The sequence below is a fragment of the Amblyomma mixtum genome, chromosome 1 (assembly GCF_055824585.1).
Source record: "Amblyomma mixtum isolate Tamu chromosome 1, ASM5582458v1, whole genome shotgun sequence".
In the NCBI taxonomy this organism is placed as follows: domain Eukaryota; kingdom Metazoa; phylum Arthropoda; class Arachnida; order Ixodida; family Ixodidae; genus Amblyomma; species Amblyomma mixtum.
In genome coordinates, this window is record NC_143012.1 from 90,379,733 (window position 1) to 90,388,780 (window position 9,048).

At 56.6% G+C, this 9,048-nt stretch overlaps 1 long non-coding RNA gene across 1 annotated transcript; it reads left to right on the top strand.

Moving 5' to 3' along the window:
• The first annotated feature begins 5,714 nt into the window (after positions 1–5,714).
• Positions 5,715–7,054, top strand: LOC149367167 (uncharacterized). The gene is made up of 2 exons (XR_016284534.1): positions 5,715–5,983; positions 6,470–7,054. It is a non-coding gene; the product is annotated as an uncharacterized LOC149367167 (long non-coding RNA).
• The last annotated feature ends 1,994 nt before the right edge of the window (positions 7,055–9,048 follow it).

Genomic DNA, 9,048 nt, shown 5'->3' on the forward strand with positions numbered 1-9,048 from the left:
AATGCAGGCACGGGCATTTCTGAATGGGTGCCCGACGTCCTTCATTTGCCTGCATCTTTTCCTCCTCCTAGACCACTTGTGACTTTGCTTACCGGTCATGGCCGTTTTCCAGCTTACTTTCATCGTTTTGGTCTGGCACCTTCGGTAGAGTGTCCTTGTGGTCACTCTGTTGGGGATGTCAGCCATTATCTATCCTCATGTCCAATCACAAGGGATTTGGTGCAGCAGCTCCCGGGTTTTGCGGATCAGAATGCTGGTCGCCACACTGTTTGGCGGCGGTGGTTAGATGATCGCCGTGCGTCGGCAATTCTGATCCGTATTGTCTGAAATCAGTCGCGCTCTACCAGACCGAGTGCGGGCGTCTCGAGCGCGACCCAGTCGAGACCCAGTATTAGTAATCCCTGTCGTTTATCTTCAAATTTTGTTTTTTTATTATTTTTCCGTTTACCTTTTCTTTTTCCACTTTCTTATCTCTAAAATATATTTTTTTTTTGCTCGGGTCTCGGCTTATTCTGTTCCTTCATTATTCCTTTATTGTATACAGTTTTTACTTTTTCCATACCTTGTTCTGTTTTGTTTTTTTTTTTCAGGCAAAGTCTACTGTCTTGTCTCCTTTGCCTTTAACAGGTGTTTTTGGCGCGCGTCCTGCAGAGTGGGATGTGTTTTCTTTTTAGTCGTTTTGGGAAAAACGGCGCGCCTTTAGTTGCCACAGTTTCGTGCCTGCTCGGGGGGGCCTTTCTGGCCATACGAGGTGGACATTTCTATGTCCGTCCTTCTGGCAGGTGCGTGCTGTGGTTTGCTGGGTGTGAATGTGTGTGTGATTGGTTATCTTTTCTTTGTGTGTTTCTTGTTTCTCGTTTTCTCTTTTCTTATTTTTTCTTCTTCTTTTTCCTTCTTTTCTTTTCTTTTCCCTCTCTTTCTCTTTTTTTTTATTTATCTTTCTTTTTAGCTCGTCTTGTCCTTTTGTTTTCATTTCTAGTTTTTTTCTTTTCCGTTTTATATATTTTCTTTATTTCCTTGCTGTAGATATCATATTCCTTCTTGTTTTTTGTGCACGTAAGGGATTTCATTTCTTTTTATTCTTGGTATTGCTCTTTTTCTGTTTCTCTGCTGTTTACCTGGGATTATTATTATTAATTTTTTATTTTATTTTTTTTCCGTTTTTTCTTTCTTTTCTCTCCTTCTTTTCCTTTTCCCTGTCCTTCCTGTTTTCTTCTAGTTGTCTGTTTTTTGTTTTGTATTTCATTTTCACTTCCATTTCTTTGTAGTTTTTTAAGCTTTTTTACACTCATTTCTTTGTTTGTAATTAATGGACGGGGTGGTTCTGCATTGCTTTTGGTCTGTCTTCGATTCTGTTTCTGTTCCTGTTTTTTGTTTTTCCATTTCAGGTTGACTGCTTCCTTTTGTCTTTCCCAGTTCATTATCAAGCATTTTATTGACCGACGGATTAGATACCTCATGCTCATTCTTTACTTTTTCTTGTGTTTTTTTATATATATTTTTGGGCACCTTCATATCTCAATAAATTTTGTTCATTCATCAATAAATCAGCTCACGCGGGGATCCTTCATCCCTCTGTGCTCGTTGCGCCCTTAGGACACCCATTCAGTTACCGTGCCCACATTTTATTTTTTCGATTGGCTTTTTGCACGAAATTACTCTTTTTTGCCACATGGGTCCTGTTCGTTTATTTTCGATTGGTTTAAGCCTGATTAATGCTTCACAGCAGGTTAGGCTCTTTCTCATTCCGCTTTACTGTTGCCTTTACTTTCGATTTGAGCATGGAATGAGACTCCGATTGGGGCAGTACGCTCTGAGCCGCTCGGAGCGAATGTGTGCGGGAGCGGGAGCTCCGACGTGCCTGTCGGAGCTCCCGCTGGCCCGAGCTGAACTGTGACCTCCCCCCCCCCCCCCCCCGAGCCCCACCCATCTGGCCCCTGGGCCCCCTGCTGGGGTTTCGGGGCTGCATTTTGCAGCCCTAACTCCATCGACGTCCCTCCCATCGAGGTCCTTCACGACTGCGAGCGGTTTTTTAACCGCTTTTTGCGGTTTTTACCGCAATTTTGTGGTTTTCTACTCAACCGCGGTCGTTCTTCACCGCGGTCGTGAAGGAGGAAGAAGTCATTCCACCGGCTCCTTCGAGGCTTCCAGTGAACGGAAGACCAGCGACCACCTGTGCGAGGACAATAGCTGCCGTAGAAGCCGTTCTACGATCAGCGACAGCGTTCTTGTGTCCTTCTTCGCCGGAGTCCTGCTGTTCGCTCTCCTCCCCGTTCGTGCTGCTGTTCCACGGCCTGCCTCTGCGTCTTCTGGCCTGTCTTCAAATTTTGGTGAGGCCGTTCCGCGAGTGGAGGATTTGGCCTCGTCTTTCGCCCTTTGGATCTAGGTTCGAAGGCTCTGTAGGTTTTCCGCCATGGCTATGTCTTGGTTGCCCGGACGGCGCCGGGCCGAGGGCCGTGCCGGATGGCTCGGGTGCCTCTGCCGAGGAACCTGCGGGCGCGGGAGCCAGGCTCGACCTGGCATTCACCCCAATGCCCGACTCTGCGGTCGTCAGAGCTTTTCAGGAGCGCCTCACGGCGTTCCTGAGCTCTGACAAGAACAAAGTCCCGGTTCACGCTCGGACGAACATCTCTGAGATGTTCGGAGAGCTGGAGCTTCGCTGCACCGAATACTGGGCGCTGGCTTCCGATGCCAGGGGCCGGGCGGAGGTCCTCTGCACCATGTGGAGTGCGGAGCGCCGCGACGCTGTGGAGGCCAGGTCCCGGGCGTCGATGGTGCAGACCAGGTTGCGTGCTGGCCCGGTTCCACCCGCTGCGCCGACGTTCGTCGGCGCAGCGGAGGACAGGACATCATCCGAGCACACCGGCCCCTCGCCTCGACGGTGACCGCGGAGTCTTCCCCATCGCCATCCACAGTCACCAACCAGAGACCGCAATCTGTGAGCCACGTCGCTTTTCTTACACCCATAACACCTGCAACAACATCGGCTCAGCTGACACAAACCATCAAGTCCAACATCATCCCTGAGGACGAGGGCATAGGCCCCGTTCAGTTCAAACAGTGAACGGCGTGACGGTCATTGCAAAAAACCGCGACACGTTACAGAATTTAACAACAGCGGTTAGGAATAACGCGGTCACCAACAATGCCATGGCGGTACGGGCGGCGAAGGGACGTCGGCCCCACATTCCCGTGTTGAGCGTTGATCCCGACGTCGCTGACGATGCCGTCGTGGCGCAGATAGCGGCTGAAAACAGGGACCTTGGCATCGACGCATTAACGATGATGCTAAGGCGCTACACGTTCCGGGCCAGGAACGGCACAAAGACAGACGTGCTGTCTGTAACCCCGGAAACATTCATGAAAATCACAGCTAGGGGGCGACTGACCATAGGTTGGTCCTCGGCCCATGTCGAGGAGGATCTGCACGTGCCCCTCTGCACCTTTTGCGCGCAGTACGGGCACTCCCCGCCGAAACTGCCGCCTCGCGTCGGACGCGACGAGGGCTGTGTGCACGAACTGCGTTGGCGCACACACGTATCGGCGTGTGCCGCCTCTGGTGGCGCTACCGGCGTGGCTTGCGCCGTGTGCAGGCGTGCGGGGTGGAAGGGTCCTCACAGCGCCGGGGCGAAGGAGTGCCCCATCCTTGTCGAGAGGATAGCAAGGACGCGGCTTCAGACTGACTACGACACAAATTGAACACTCGCACTTTTCGCGGGGCGGAGGACCGTGCTATTCCTAACGAAAGTACTGGAATTTACACGATACCCAGCTTTCATAACAATCCCAAAACGCTTCCTCCGCCGAAGCCTCTCACCACTACGGGACACGGCAGATTTCTGTCGTACTTCCATCGTTCGGCGCGCCATGTGGTCAACGGAGAGGCGAGAGTCCGCTGACGCCCCAGGAGCGTGCATTTTCTGCCGAGGCGCGCCACTACGTCGCCGGACCGCCCACAGCGAGGCCGACCTTTCCGGACGTACTCAGGGGCTCCCGGGGGTCCTCCGGCGCTCGGTCAGGTCCTGTGGCCGGGACCGACGACTCCGGCGGCCAGCGGCCACCTGCGCCGGCTGATCGGCAAGTAGCCAACCACGTCGCTTTCTTAACTGCGACCACACCCGAAACCACCACATCGGCAGCGATAATTCAAACGATCAAGTCCAACATCGTCCCGGAGGAAGAGGGGATAGGTCCCGTTACACTGCGAACCACGGCCGCCGGGGTCACGGTGCTCGCGCGGGTCCGTGACACTTAACCAACCTCCGCGCGGCGGTCCCACAGAACGACGTCACGCGCGCCGCGGTAACCATACGAGTGAGCGTCGCCGTCCGCACCTGCGGGTTTGATGCCTAGACCCCGAAGTTGCGAACGACGACTTGTTCAGGAATATCAATGTTAAAAATCCGGCTATTCACTCTGACCGCCAGACAACCGTCCGGCTCTACTCCTACCGCGCTCGCGACGGCACAAAGCCGCACATCATTTCGATGCCGGCTGTGGCTGGCCCGTTTGCGCTCCCGCACAGATTATGGCGCCGCCTAGTCGCGCGACTTTCGGAGGAGACACGGAAGGAGTCGGTTCTTTCCGTCCTATAATTTCGTTCCGTGCGCCGTGTCCCGTTTCGCGACGCGGGCACCGCACCGTCACGTTGCATTTTCATTCCATTACACTATCATGCACATCACGAGCCATTCTTTCATTCCAACGCTCTTTCGCCAACACCAAGCGTCCCACCACATTCACTTCTTTTTCGTGTTTCTTCGTTCTCACCGTCGGGCCTCGCTCATCCTTCGAGCCCGGCTCCCCCCACACGCCTCTTTCTCCAATCTCGTGCCCGTTGTTGGCCCAAAGCCTGCGCCGACTTCTGCGCCCTAGCCTACGACGTGCGCATCCGCGCGGAGTCCTTCGGGACATCTGGGATGGATCGAAACACGCGGTCATCCTCCGCGGGCGGAGGCGCGGCTCGAGGTTACGGGCCGGACGCCGGCCTCCATGTTCGCGAACGGTAAGCGTGGCTCGGCAGTGCCATCTTCTGTGACTGAAAACCTGATGCCCCGGCAAGTTCAACCGAATCGATTCGCATTTCTCACGTTAGCGCCCGCCTCGCAGATCTCGCCGCGAGACTTGGTCGCAACATTAAAGCAGAATTTAATCCGGACGATGCGGGCGGCCCGATCGTGTTGCGGCTTACCGCTAGGCGCGTTACTGCTGTCATGGCGCGGGATCGCGCATCGGTCGACAGTCTCCGCGCCGCGGTTCAATCCAATGACGTCTTGTGTTGGATCATATCTGTGTGTGTCGCCGAGCGCCGAGGGCCGCACATCAGGAGCTACGGCACTGATCCTGACGTTGCGGACGATGCGGTCGTAGCTTAAGTAAACGCGAAAAATCGCGGCGTGGACTTGTGGACCCCGCAACGACGACGCGACACACTACGCCTTCAGAGAGTGCGACGGCGCGAAGACACCAGTTGCCTTTCGCGCTCGATGCGTTTCAGCGCTTATAATTGCGAGGCCGCGTGGCGATAGGCTGGTCCTCAGCCTCGTTCGTGAAGACATCCACGATCATACCAAGTGTGTCAAGTGATCGAGCATGCAGTGGTACCGAAATGCTTGCGCACTCACGTCGTCACGCTGGCAGCGCATGAGTGCACTCTCCGGCTCTAAGGGTATACGTGAAAATACAGCCAGTGTATTAAAGATCTTATTGGCGCGGGGTAACCAGACTGACTGTCCCGTCTTGTGATGCGTCAACGAACCATGCCAAATGTGAGCATCCCTTCATTAGGCTGGATGCCTCTCATCTCTACATCATTTCAGCAGCTCAGGGTGGCGGTCGACATTATCAGGCCTTCCTTTATGCCTATCCTCTCTCGCAGGACGATATGGTGCATCTCCAGTGCGCAGCCACGGGAACCCGAATGTGCCTAGCGGCCGAGGGATTCGGCGATCGACACTGCTACCTCGAAAACATTGCCGACAAGGTAGGCGTGCACTCCGCTGTCCTTGCTACCAAGCAATAGCAAATGCGGCAGTCTCAAGTGCGAATTTCTTTACACCAGTATACATTTGCCTCAAACAATACCTGTTCACCGCGCTTGTGGCATGCTTTGGAGACGCGATTTGGCTCGTGCTGTGCAGGAAGCTCTGGAGCGTTTCATTATGAGTCGGCAGGAAAAGCTATTATTTCTGTCCCTCTCAGTGATCAAATGTTTTGGTGATTTTAATTGCAGGGCTAATAAAGCAAGGAATCAACAATTAATGATCTTTTCAGGCTGCAGTATGTACTAAATGAAAAAAGGAGCAGACTTGCAACTACCGTGGCATAATGAAAAAGATTTCAGCTGATTTTATGCGACTTTTAAATGTCTGACCTTTACGCCTGAGGAGCCCAATACAGAATTTCTACAGTTTTTTTAGATAAAAATGTTTCTCTCTGAAAAGCATTTGTGTTGGACGTGTCATCCCAGGGCTGCGAACGATTCGTCAGGACGCAGCCGCCCGGCCCAGAGCAAATCTCGGGAATCTGGAGCTGCCAGAAAGCGCCCGGCAAGCCGCAACAAACTGTCGCGAAGCAGCGGAGGAAAAAAAGGGCGCTACCGTTCTTGATGCCGATCGCGATCCAGGTTCTCCGTTCCCAGCACCGCAAGCAAGCCTGCTGGGAATAGGCGTCACCGATCGCGCTCGATGTCCTCAAGGCGCAGCACCAGTCAAAAACGCGGCTACTCAAAAGCCTCGGAAAGCGCTAAGGCAGCCAAAAAGTAGCAAAGCAAGGAAGGCACCGGGGAGAGCGATTCCAACTGATAGGCAGAACCTCAATTGGACAAACCATCCCACAGCGACCATCAACCGCTCAAGTATCCTTTCAACAGCCGCGCGTTGCACTGGAGCCCCATTCTCCAAGAATCATGAGCCGAATACAGTGACAAGCTGAGGAATTACAAGCTGAGGAATCCGAATACAGTTCGACTCAGCAAGCCCATCCACGTGGGGGAGCTAAAAAGGTACTTCAAAAGGGAGGTCGAAGTGCCGGGGGAAAATCCGACCACGCGAAATCGCGGGAAAAGGGCCTCGCACGGGCCCCCGCCGCTAGCACGGGGGCCCGTGCGAGACCGCCCGGTCGACCATCTGCGGCAAAGGGATCGCGGGCACTGGCCAAGGAGACGACAGAACCAGCCGGCGCTGCGGACCCAAAAAGCACCACGGCCGCGGCAACACGGAGGCCCCAGTGCAGCAGGGCAGCAGCCGGCGCCGCGGCCCCATGCAGGACCACGGCCGCGGCAGCACGGAGGCCCCAGTGCAGCAGGGCAGCAGCCGGCGCCGCGGCCGCACGCAGGACCACGGCCGCGGCAGCACGGAGGCCCCAGTGCAGCAGGGCAGCAGCCGGCGCCGCGGCCCCACGCAGGACCACGGCCGCGGCAGCACGGAGGCCCCAGTGCAGCAGGGCAGCAGCCGGCGCCGCGGCCCCCCACGCAGGACCACGGCCGCGGCAGCACGGAGGCCCCAGTGCAGCAGGGCAGCAGCCGGCGCCGCGGCCCCATGCAGGACCACGGCCGCGGCAGCACGGAAGCCCCAGTGCAGCAGGGCAGTAGCCGGCGCCGCGGCCCCACGCAGGACCACGGCCGCGGCAGCACGGAGGCCCCAGTGCAGCAGGGCAGCAGCCGGCGCCGCGGCCCCACGCAGGACCACGGCCGCGGCAGCACGGAGGCCCCAGTGCAGCAGGGCAGCAGCCGGCGCCGCGGCCCCACACAGGACCACGGCCGCGGCAGCACGGAGGCCCCAGTGCAGCAGGGCAGCAGCCGGCGCCGCGGCCCCCCACGCAGGACCACGGCCGCGGCAGCACGGAGGCCCCAGTGCAGCAGGGCAGCAGCCGGCGCCGCGGCCCCATGCAGGACCACGGCCGCGGCAGCACGGAAGCCCCAGTGCAGCAGGGCAGTAGCCGGCGCCGCGGCCCCACGCAGGACCACGGCCGCGGCAGCGCGGAGGCCGCGGGCCAGCGGGGCAGCACGCTGGCTGGCCGCAACGGCCTAACCCCCGCCGCTAGCCTACGGGGGCCGCGCCCGCATCTCTCCCCCTGAATCCGGCGGCTGAGCGCCGAGTCCCAGCTCCGGCCGGAGCAGCCGGACCCCGTAGTCATTCCGTCTCCACGTGGACACATCAGGCCGCCGAGGCGCCACCACGCTCCTTTGTGAATGTGGTGCGGTGGGACCGGCAGCTGCAAGTGGAGGCGGGCCTGGTGCTGGCGCGGGTGCCCGCGATATTTCGCAGGTGCACCCCTCGGACCACCTGGCGGCACACCCGGCCGCCGGAACGCCACCACACCCGGTGGCCACGTACTGTCCAGAGTGCGGAGGCCTGGAGGCGACCCGGAGCGCCCTCATCGCCTCCCGCTACCACCGGCCGTACCAGGGAGGAGGCGACCTAGACGCCGAAGTGGAACGCGCATGGATGGCTCGGGACCCCGTGTTCGCTGCCAGGGTGCTTCGGATGGAGAGCGTCCCATCTGCCCCTGAGCCCTGAGCCGTGGTCGCACAGCCCGCGCCGAAAAACGAGCCTCCACCTGTGCCCCCTTCCCCGGAGCACCACCCCTACAGGACGACGACATAGGGGTCATGGTGGTCGACGTAGATAATAAATAAATAAATAAAAATGATTTATTTGAAAAATTACATTGTGCAAATACGAGCCTTCCCAAGCCAACAATGGGCTAGTGGGGCAGTGCTCGGCAGAATGGAGGAATCCAGAGAACAGTACAGTCAATCAATACTGCATAAGAATCAGAATAAAACTAAGGAAAGGCAGTAAGAAAGGACGGGGAAAAAAGGAAAAAAAGAAGACAAGAAACAAAATTGCACATACAAATCAAAGATAGCAGCTTTCACTTCTTTCCGTGTGCTGAAAGATAAAATATTATCTGGCAGGTCGTTCAACACATCTGGTACATAAAAGGTTCATACTTTCAACTGCGCAAAAAAACGGACACAAGGTAGAAGGCACGACACGAGCGCAGTGCCTTCTACCTTGTGTCCGTGTTTTTTTGCGCAGTTGA